Genomic DNA, 12163 nt, shown 5'->3' on the forward strand with positions numbered 1-12163 from the left:
CGTGGAGGACCAACGCGCACTGGGAGCTTTTGAAAGGAAAGTGTTGCGTACCATCTATGGTGGGGTGCAGATGGTGGACGGTACGTGGAGGAGGCGAATGAACCACGAGTTGCATCAGCTGTTGGGAGAACCATCCATCGTTCACACCGCGAAAATCGGAAGACTGCGGTGGGCCGGGCACGTAGCCAGAATGTCGGACAGTAATCCGGTGAAAATGGCTCTCGACAACGATCCGACGGGAACAAGAAGGCGAGGTGCACAGCGGGCAAGGTGGATCGATCAGGTGGAGGACGATTTGCGGACCCTTCGCAGACTGCGTGGTTGGCGAAGTGCAGCCATGGACCGAGCTGGATGGAGAAGACTTTTATGTGCAGCACAGGCCACTCCGGCCTTAGTCTGAAAATAAATAAATAAATAAATAAATAATAAATAAAACACACAAAGCATTTACTGAGTACGAATGTATTGTTTCAATTTAGTCTTAGATTTAGATGTAGTGAAATCAATACAATTACAATGTATATTATAAGCAGCCATCATTTGATTTATGGGTCTGAAATTCGCATAGTGTGTACGATGACTACTATAGGCAAATAAAATTAGATTTCGCAAAGGTCTAGATGGGATATAAAAAATCAATTTTGATAATATTGCATTTGAGTCGACCTTGTTCGAGATAATATCATTAATGAAAGATTCCATCGAATATTCCCGTCGTTCCTTCATTGTCTAAATATAATGAATCCCCTACTTTGAGCGTGTTTACAGCGACACACTAGGAGTTAAATTTTGGAAGTCAGTATGGCGAAAGCCATCTAATGTTTGATATCTCTAAAATAAGCATTGTGTAGGAGTAGTAGCGGACACCTTTATACATAACTGGTACCAAATAGTTTTTCATTAAATGTTCCTGTGTAGCTTGCTGCTGCGCCAGGAAATCACCCATTGCGCATTATTGCACTCGGCGAAGGTATCGCCTTACTCGGATCACTGTTGGACTCTGACTGAGGGAGAACGATGCTTGGCTGCTTGCTCGTCACCAACACCAAGACGGCATAAACAGCATATAATATAGAGTGTTATACAACAGGGCTGTCTCGCCCCACACATCCCCCTTTCTCTCCGGCTTTTTTTATAAGTCTCTTGCAATTATGTATAACTTGTCCTTGGTTTTCTCTTTTATTGTAAATGTATTATTGAGCTTATATTTAATTAAACACTCGGTAAAAATACCACTACAAAGATTTATTTGCCGAAGGCACCATTCAAAGGCCAAGGAAATCGAAAACCATTTTCAACGGAATATTGTCTTATATTCAGGCAACGAACAGATATTTCCGGTTTGAATAGATGAAGTTTCCTCCAACGGTTGTCCATTCACCTCATTCATATGCTCCAAGATTCAATTTGTACGTTGGTCTTCCTGGTCTTCAACACATAGAGGGCCATCGCACTTTGTAGGTGGTTGTAAGCACGATTTTCTACTATAATTTTGGCGCGTCAATCTCCAGCTGCTGAGCGAAGCACATCAACTCAACACGACGACCTCCTACCAAATATTCCACTCTCTCATCTGTCACTTTCCCATCTAGGGCTAATGCTAATGGCTAATATATATGCCCTTTATTCTTCTTCTCTTCATTGGCATTACATCCCCCACTGGAACATTGCCGCCTCGCAGCTTAGTGTTCACTAAGCACTTCCACAGTTATTAAGTGCAAGGTTTCTAAGCCAAGTTACCATTTTTGCATTCGTATATCATGAGGCTAACACGATAATACTTTTATGCCCAGGGAAGTCGAGGCAATTTCCAATCCGAAAATTACCTAGACCGGCACCGGGAATCGAACCCAGCCACCCTCAGCATGGTCTTGCTTTGTAGCCGCGCGTCTTACCGCACGGCTAAGGAGGGCCCCTATTTCGGTTTATGTCATTTACTTATTCGGTTTATGTCATTTACCATACCCGTCTCAATCCCTACAGATGCGTCTCCGAATTTCGTCGCTGGTTCATTCATTTCATTTATTCAGTTTACATCTAAACAGACAACACTGAATCAACAATTTGACGCTACAATACACGGTTCAAGGCCTGCACCTGGTCTGCCCACCTCGCCCGCTGTGCTCCACGCCGTCTCATTCCTGCCGGATCGGAAGCGAACACAATCTTTGCAGGGATGCTGTCCGGCATTCTTGCAACATGTCCTGCTATCGTACCCTTGCTGCTTTAGCTACCTTCTGGATATTGGGTTCGCCATAGAGCTGGGCGAGCTCGTGGTTCATTCTTCGCCGCCACACAACGTCTTCTTGCACACCGTCAAAGATGGTCCTAAGCACCCGTCTCTCGAATAATCCGAGTGCTTGCAAGTCCTCCTCGAGCATTGTCCATGTTTCATGTCCGTAGAGGACTACCGGTCTTATCAGCGTATTGTACATGTCGTATGGTTGTGCGGTGGTGAATATTTTTCGACCGCAGTTTCTTCTGGAGCCCGTATTAGGCCCGACTTCCACAGATGATACGCCTTCGTATTTCACGACTAACATTGTTATCAGCCGTAAGCAAGGGTCCAAGGTAGACGAATACCTAGACCACCTCGAAGGTATCCCCGTCTATCGTAACACTGCTTCCCAGGCGGGCCCTGTCGCACTCGGTTCCGCCCACAAGCATGTACTTTGTCTACGATGCATTCACCACCAGTCCAACTTTTGTTGCTTCACGTTTCAGGCGGGTTACAGTTACAGTTCTGCCACCTTTGCAGATGTTCGGCCGACAATGTCCATGTCATCCGCGAAGCAATTAAATTGACTGGATCTGTTGAAAATCGTACCCCGGCTCTCCGCATGACACCAATGTTGAACAACAGGCACGAAAGTCCATCACCTTGTCTCAGTCCCCGGCGCGGAACAAATAAATTGACTGGATCTGTCGTCGCTGGTATTGATTCCGTAGATCTGCAGTCAAAAAAAAGTACGCGAACACAATAACCGCCCTAGTTTCAGCTCCGAACTTCTTCTGAAACGAACTTTCTCTCGGAGTTTGATCTGTCAAACTAAATTATGCGTTTTTTTAGTGCAATATTATGAGAATCTAACGCACTCCGTCCGAAGTTGGGTTTCTAGCCTATATCTTGCATGCTATGAGGGCATAAACACCAGCTATCTCGCATCGACAAAACACGCTAGCAGTGCACCACTACCGTGGGGCATCGAAATCCGTACACTTAAGCACCTTAGTATATGAAAAAGTTATTAGAACATAGGAATCGAACTCAAATAAAACGTTTGTCACTAACACAGGAGCATGAAGGCCTCTACTTTTGAAGTGTGTCAGATTTACTCATTAAAAACTACGAAAAACATGATAAAATAAGGAATAAATTCAACTACTCCCGACTCGAAATCCGTCCACCGTGGACGGATTTCGAATCAAAGGATCAAAATCCGTACAGCTATTTTTTACCTAAATATTTTAATTGAAGTAATCTGATTGACTAAACCACCACTGTAAATAGTTCGATACGCACCTTGAGAAGCCATCCCTTCGATTTGTATTCCGCTCATCTTATGTAATGATTCGCAATTAGCAATTAAAACACAGTTACTTTTGGTGCAATTATGCTCTACCCAAAACAAAATGGCGGCAAAAACTCCGCATTTGGTGGGTGGAGATTTGTTTTTGATTTTTGTTGTTTTAATTTCAAAGCCTTCTTTCCCTTTCTGTGTCCTAAAAGCTTACTGCCTAGTATCTGAACAGGATAAGATAAATTATTTCTACATTAATTACTTTTAACCCCCTTTAATTTGTTGATATCTCATGAGGTGGACGGATTTCGGTGCTGTACGGATTTCGGTTCCGCACGGTATCTTGTGCATCTTCGCATTCGTTCAAAAGCCTTCATTCCTTACACAAGCAAAATTATCGGCCACATATAGCAGATAAGCAAATTCTGCATTTATTATCCGCTCTTTTTTTTCGTTATTCAATCACACGCACATTCTCTAAAAATAGTGATCGACATCACTATATGTGCCATATTCCGAGTACTGATCAAATTTGACACGATATTTTAGGGAGCATCAGAGCTAGCGAAATATCAAATTCTTTTTCATATGAAACTGTATCTGAATGATAAATACATCTCAAGACAAGACTGATCACCATCGATGTAAACTCATGGTGCAGCTACATTGTCTTCTTTTATGTCTTTTCCTGTCATGTACATCGTTTTCCAGGTGGTCATGACTGTAGCAGGTTTCCTCTATCTTGTCGTTCCGTGTCAAAGCACCATTTCCGACATTGCTAAACGGTCCTGCTACAAATCATACTAATAGAGTTATTCCATACCAAAGCGTAACTCTCTGAATGTTCCCGAAAGGATCGAAAGCGTTTGTGTAATTTAAAATACTCGTTTTTCCCCTTTCCAACGTCGCCTTAACTAATCTTGTAAGTTTTTCCGAAAGTTCACATTCGTGCATTAAATGCCATAGCAAACGAACATAACAAAACGATACAGATTTATTTTTAGTATTCTATTCTGTAGTGTGCTCATAACATGTAAGGGAAGGTAATCATATGATAATTATTTCTGCCTCATACACAGCTGGTCGTATGGGATCAATCCCAAGTTCAAGCTTTCAAGTTCTCCTACTTTTTTCTCTCCATATATTTCTCATGTTTTAGCAATCGCTAAGATTAGAAATATACTGAATACCGGTTCCATCTTCTATTCTTTATCTACAACTTGACTAATTCTAGCCGTAACTGTTAGAAATCGAAAAGAGCGAAAGAAAGCTCGTTTTGGCATCCATTGCAACCTGTTAATCAAGATGAGCCTCTTCCATAGAACCTATCCCCTAGATTCCAATAATATTCTCGTGGCGAGTGCAGAAGTGTTCTTGGTTTACAATGTGGCGAGTGACTGCATCTTTTATCAATTCCTTTACATCTACGATAGCCCGAAAGGACGTGGCCAACGCCGTTTGTTAACCCCCCTAGAGCTTTTGAACTGAGTACATTGAGGTGCTCAGTGCAAATCTCATGCCCTAGCCATTGGCTCTCTACACAATTGCGATTGTTCTGGTAAAACACGGGGTAGCAACTACGACATGTAAGGTTATCATGCTCATGCTCTACTTTGTTAATGCAGTGTTCTTCTCATAAGACAAGAACCTCGACTAGTTCTATTTGCTTTTGGAGCGAAACATCGTGATTTCGCATGAATTAAAACTCAAGCATAATCCATTTCTTCAAATTTGCGAGCAAGTTTTCCAAAACATTAGGACTCCAATATTAAGATCTGGGTAGGGATCTGGGTATTATTTAACCACCATGGTTGGAGATACATTCAATATTATTCCTGACATTCGATATTAGCTGTACCAAGTTGGGGTCTCCAGTTAGCCTTGTGAGCAAAAACGTAGGATTGCCACTGCTTATAGAATACGAAGTTGAAATGCAGAGCCATAGATGGGATATCACAATTGCTAAACATTACTTTATTTTGCAATTTGAAATCAAGGCTCTTCAAAAGCGTCATTGCGGCATCCACAACTTCAATATTACTTTCTTACAACGTGCCTTTGCAGTTTTTTTTAATTCGCATTTTTTTTATTCGGTGGTTCACTAAAACCATGCCACAATAAGCTGAATTTGGCAGATTATTATGCATTATTTTGTATTGTGTATTTTGTTTTATAACCAACATCGATTTTGCACTTATGGCACTGGTACTTTGGCTGCTAGGTTGAGGTAAACTAGATATTTGATACATGACCAGGTGAGTCATTGGTAATCTTGAACTAAGCTTAGATTACGCAAGTGAATTGAACAAGTCGTTTGACTTGAACGTCTAAACCCCTCCGTTCAACTCACTTGCACGAAAAGAAAGTTGAACATGTTCAACCTTTGGCAAGTCAAATGAATTTTACTGAAATGATCAAATTACTTGCCTTTTAAAAACCTCGGTTAAAGCATAGCATGATACTTTAGGATCGACGCTCCATTGTTGTTTCCTCAGAAACTTGCTTTGTGTTTTCTAGTGCTTTTAACACACCATTGTGAACGGACCTTTCAAATCGCCCACGACATGCTTTGAACTGTGTTCCAACTCGCAAACCCTCAGCTATTAAATTTATCTGGCTGTCATCATAACTCGCATATCATTCCAACTTTTCTTGACGGTCTTCCCAACACGCCATTACGGTTCTCAAAACACGTACAAAATCTCAACTTTTCTTTGCGGTCCACCTAACACGACATTTCAGTTCTTTCACACGCAAATCATTCAAGCTTCACTTAGCGAGCTTACCAATACGCCATTATGGTCTTTTAAACACGCTTATCTTCAACCGTCTAAGACGAGTTAAGTAACTCCATTTAATTCCACCAATTATTTCGATAACTTAGATACGTATGTCGACCACAACTGTGTGGTCGGCTTCAGTGTCTCGTACTTAACTCGACGACGCTAATCATTTCTACATTGCTTGGCGGTCTTCAAAACACGCAAGTCATTTAATCTTTACTTGGCTGTTCACTAAACACGCCATTGCAGTACTAAAACACGCAAATTCTTTCATCTTTTACTTGGCGGTTCTCCAAACATGCCACAGCAGTTCTTAAAATACGCAAATGATTTTATCTCTACTTGGTGGTCTTCCCAACACGTCATAGCGGCCCTCAAAACCCGCAAAAAAAATCATCTTTACTAGGCGGTGCTCCAAACACGCCATTGTGGTCCTCAAAACTCGCAAATCATTCCATCTTTATTTGGCGATCCTCTAAACACGTTATTGCGATCCTCAAAACTCGCAAAACAATTCATCTTTTCTTGGCGGTCCTCCAAACTCGCCATTGCGGTCCTCAAAACTCGCCAATCATTACACCTTTTCTTGGCGGTCCTCCAAACTCGCCATTGCGGTCCTCAAAACTCGCCAATCATTTCATCTTTTCTTGGCGGTCCTTCAAACACGCCATTGCGGTCCTCAAAACTCGCAAAACAATTCATCTTTTCTTGGCGGTCCTCCAAACTCGCCATTGCGGTCCTCAAAACTCGCCAATCATCTCATCTTTTCTTGGCGGTCCTCCAAACACGCCATTGCGGTACTCAAGACACGCAAACAATTTCAAATATTCTCCGTTTTACTTACTTACGCAACCGCGTCTCTCCCAATTTAGAGCACCGGTCCCCACGTAAACACTGCAAAAAGCAAACATCCTTCTTGGTTCAGGAATTTACCTTTTCTTCTGAGATTGCGCAGTGGGTGATTTCCATGACGCAGTATTTTTATCAGGCACATTAGTTTTAACATTATTCCACTTGATATTAACAAAAAATGAGCAGTAAAACCTGCCACTGTCGCCAAATGTGTAGCTTGCTGCTGCGCCAGGAAATCACCCATTGTGCATTATTGCACTCGGCGAAGGTATCGCCTTACTCGGATCACTGTTGGACTCTGACTGAGGGAGAACGATGCTTGGCTGCTTGCTCGTCACCAACACCAAGACGGCATAAACAGCATATAATATAGAGTGGTATACAACAGGGCTGTCTCGCCCCACACAGTTCCTACTGTTGAGAAAACCCGCGTTAGATGTCTTTCGCCATACAACTTCAGGTGGTTAACTCATACTGGCTATTATCACATACATTAGCGCCTGAAGCTAGCTGCGTCGGGTATAGGAAACCAGCCACTGTATGTGATTCATTAGCATGCATCGTGCTTTATAAGATGGGAGTGGAAGTTGAGTCCACCCTAACTTGCGTAGTCCATATAATAAAAAATGCGTTTGTAACGACTCAATGAATTATTGACAGTGGCTGGTTTTGTACCCACCGCGCAGCATCCAGGCGCTATAGTATATGCGCAAGTAGCCAGCATGAGTTAATCGCAAGAAATTTGTATGGCGAAAGACACGTAACGCGGGTTTTCTCAAAATTAGGAACTTTTTATGAAAAACTATTTGGTACCAGTTATGTATTTAGGAAAAAGTTATGGATTTCCAGAAAAACTGACACGGTTGATCAAAGCGACGATGGATCGGGTGATGTGCGTAGTTCAAGTTTCAGGGGCATTCTCGAGTCCCTTTGGAACGCACAGAGGATTACGGCAAGGTGATGGTCTCTCGTGTCTGCTATTCAACATCGCTTTAGAAGGGGTAATATGAAGAGCAGGGATTAACACGAGTGGTACAATTTTCAATAAGTCCGTCCAGCTATTTGGCTTCGCCGGCGACATAGACTGCACGTAACTGTGAGAAGATGGAGGAAACCTACATTAGACTGAAGAGGGAAGCTAAGCGGATCGGACTAGTCATCAATACGTCGAAGAAGAAGTACATGATAGGAAGAGGTTCAAGAGAAGACAATGTGAGCCACCCTCCGCGAGTTTGCATCGAAGGTGACAAAATCGAGGTGATAGAAGAATGTGTGTATTTGGGCTCACTGGTGACTGCCGAAAATGATACCAGCAGAGAAATTCGGAGACGCATAGTGGCTGGAAATCGTACGTACTTTGGACTCCGTAAGACGGAGCGATCGAATAGAGTTCGCCGCCGTACCAAACTGACAATTTACAAAACGATCGTTAGACCGGGAGTCCTCTACGGACACGAGACCTGGACAATGCTCGTGGAGGACCAACGGGCACTTGGAGTTTTCGAAAGGAACGTGCTGCGTACCATCTATGGTGGTGTGCAGATGGCGGACGGTACGTGGAGTAGGCGAATGAACCACGAGTTGCATAAGCTGCTGGGAGAACCATCCATCGTTCACACCGCGAAAATCGGACGACTACGGTGGGCCGGGCACGTAGTCAGAAAGTCGGACAGTAACCCGGTTAAAATGGTTCTCGACAACGAACCGATGGGCACAAGAAGGCGAAGTGTGCAGCGGGCAAGGTGGATCGATCAGGTGGAAGATGACTTGCGGTCCCTCCGTAGACTGCGTGGTTGGCGACGTGTAGCCATGCACCGAGCCGAATGGAGAAGGCTTTTATATACCGTACAGGCCACTTCGGCCTTAGTCTGAATAAATAAATAATAAACATCACCCGATCCATCGTCGCTTTGATCAACCGTCTCAGTTTATCCGTGTGTGGCCCCAAATGGCCGGAGCGAAATGCAATGACGGCAGCTCTCCGGGGGTCGTGTGCACGCTACGGCGGTCTGACCAGAAGAGCCGAGTCATGGCTTGCTGCGCACTGATGGATACGTTGAGGTGTTAATGTATAATCACTAGCTGATGGTAATATACTCAAACCCCACATTTCCCTTCTTCTCTCATTAAAAAAGGCAAAAAAAATCCTCTAGCATAGAACGCATTGATTTTTTAAAAGTTACTTGCGCGAGATGAAGATGAACATATTGCTTTTGAGAAACCGATGATTTCCTTTAAAAACTGAACTCCAAAATAAACTTGTCTGATCATCGTGGTTTTCAATCGCAGAACAACGAAATGCAAGTCAATAGGTTGTATCATTTAAATGTAGAACTAAATTGGTAATTAATCTCACAAAAACATTTTGTATTGTACCAATAATCTAAATATCTTATACCGTGTATTGTAGCAATAATCTGAATATCTTATACCGTCCATTAAATCCAACTATCAGCTTTATATATAGTAATACCAGCATGCTGTCATTAAACATATCGATGTTGAACTTGCTAACAATCGCTTAGAACATGGGTTCCCAAACTGTGGGCCACGATTCCCAGGGAAGTGGTGGGCTGATCAATGATGGGTTGCGAAAGACGAATCTTGATTCATTATTTTGTCCCACAAATCTATCACAGCCATTAGATTTGGATCTATGTAGTGAATGGAGAACAATAAATTTTGAGATTTTGTCAAATACAACGGAATCCAAACAATTCAAATCCAAGCCACATTCTAATCTAAATCCGTTCCAAATCCAAATCCAATCAAGTGAGATTCTAATCCAAATTTAAATCAAATTCAATCCAAATCCAGTCCAAATCCAATTCAAATTCAGTCCAAATCCAATCCAAATCCAGTCCAAATCCAATCCAAATCTAACCAAAATCTAATCCAAATCCAATCCATATCCAATTCAAATCCATTCCAATCAAATCCAACCAAAATCTAATTCAAATCCGTTCGAATTCCAATTCATTTCCAATCCATTCAAAGTAATATAATGATGGGGTATGAAGCAATTCATAATGGTTTGTTTAATCTAAAGCGAACTTATTTTTTTTTTCAAATTCTAAAAGCCAATGTGGGAGGGTCGCAAGCAATATGCGATTCTCCTAGGTGGGTCAATAACTATAACTCCAAACTTATGACTTTGTGAATACTGGCAACATTTTTGGAGCTTCGTGAATGTTGGATATCTCATCCGACGGGTAATTCCGCTACGACTACTTAGTCAGTAAATTCCAAAATAACCTCAAGATAATATATTAAGCCTTCTAAACAACTTTGTAGCATACGATAGATCTCCATATCTCTCAGATTTCGATAGAACTAGCTTAACTGGTAGTCTTATGTACACTAAAGTCGCTAAGTTATACATTTCAAACTAAATTTATTTTAACCAAAATAAATGCTTCCGTGACCCACCTTGAGATTTTTTAAATTGTCAACTTTTTTCCTCGGCAGTCTCCCAGACACGCCTTGTGGTATTGCAAACCATAAACCAGCGGTGGCCCATGCTATGTGATTTTTCAAACCACAATCCATTTTCCAGCGGTCTTCCAGACGCGCTTTGTGGTTTTTCAAACCACAAACCATTTTCCAGCGGTCTTCCAGACGCGCTTTGTGATTTTCCAAACTACAATCCATTTTCCAGCGGTCCTCCAGACGCGTTTTGTGATTTTCAAACCACAATCCATTTTCCAGCGGTCTTCGCGCTTTGTGATTTTCCAAACTACAATCCATTTTCCAGCGGTCTTCCAGACGCGCTTTGTGATTTTTCAAACCACAATCCATTTTCCAGCGGTCTTTCAGACGCGCTTTGTGATTTTCCAAACCACAATCCATTTTCCAGCGGTCTTCCAGACGCGCTTTGTGATTTTCCAAACCACAATCCATTTTCCAGCGGTCTTCCAGACGCGCTTTGTGATTTTCCAAACCACAATCCATTTTCCAGCGGTGTTCTAGACGCGCTTTGTGATTTTCCAAACCACAATCCATTTTCCAGCGGTCTTCCAGACGCGCTTTGTGATTTTCCAAACCACAATCCATTTTCCAGCGGTCTTCCAGACGCGCTTTGTGATTTTCCAAACCACAATCCATTTTCCAGCGGTCTTCCAGACGCGCTTTGTGATTTTCCAAACCACAATCCATTTTCCAGCGGTCTTCCAGACGCGCTTTGTGATTTTCCAAACCACAATCCATTTTCCAGCGGTGTTCTAGACGCGCTTTGTGATTTTCCAAACCACAATCCATTTTCCAGCGGTCTTCCAGACGCGCTTTGTGATTTTCAAACCACAATCCATTTTCCAGCGGTCTTCCAGACGCGCTTTGTGATTTTCCAAACCACAATCCATTTTCCAGCGGTCTTCCAGACGCGCTTTGTGATTTTCAAACCACAATCCATTTTCCAGCGGTCTTTCAGACGCGCTTTGTGATTTTCAAACCACAATCCATTTTCCAGCGGTTTTCCAGACGCGCTTTGTGATTTTCCAAACCACAATCCATTTTCCAGCGGTCTTCCAGACGCGCTTTGTGATTTTCCAAACCACAATCCATTTTCCAGCGGTGTTCTAGACGCGCTTTGTGATTTTCCAAACCACAATCCATTTTCCAGCGGTCTTCCAGACGCGCTTTGTGATTTTTCAAACCACAATCCATTTTCCAGCGGTTTTCCAGACGCGCTTTGTGATTTTCCAAACCACAATCCATTTTCCAGCGGTCTTCCAGACGCGCTTTGTGATTTTCCAAACCACAATCCATTTTCCAGCGGTGTTCTAGACGCGCTTTGTGATTTTCCAAACCACAATCCATTTTCCAGCGGTCTTCCAGACGCGCTTTGTGATTTTCCAAACCACAATCCATTTTCCAGCGGTCTTCCAGACGCGCTTTGTGATTTTCCAAACCACAATCCATTTTCCAGCGGTGTTCTAGACGCGCTTTGTGATTTTCCAAACCACAATCCATTTTCCAGCGGTCTTCCAGACGCGCTTTGTGATTTTCCAA

The sequence above is a fragment of the Armigeres subalbatus genome, chromosome 3 (genome assembly GCF_024139115.2).
Source record: "Armigeres subalbatus isolate Guangzhou_Male chromosome 3, GZ_Asu_2, whole genome shotgun sequence".
Taxonomy (NCBI): Eukaryota; Metazoa; Arthropoda; class Insecta; order Diptera; family Culicidae; genus Armigeres; species Armigeres subalbatus.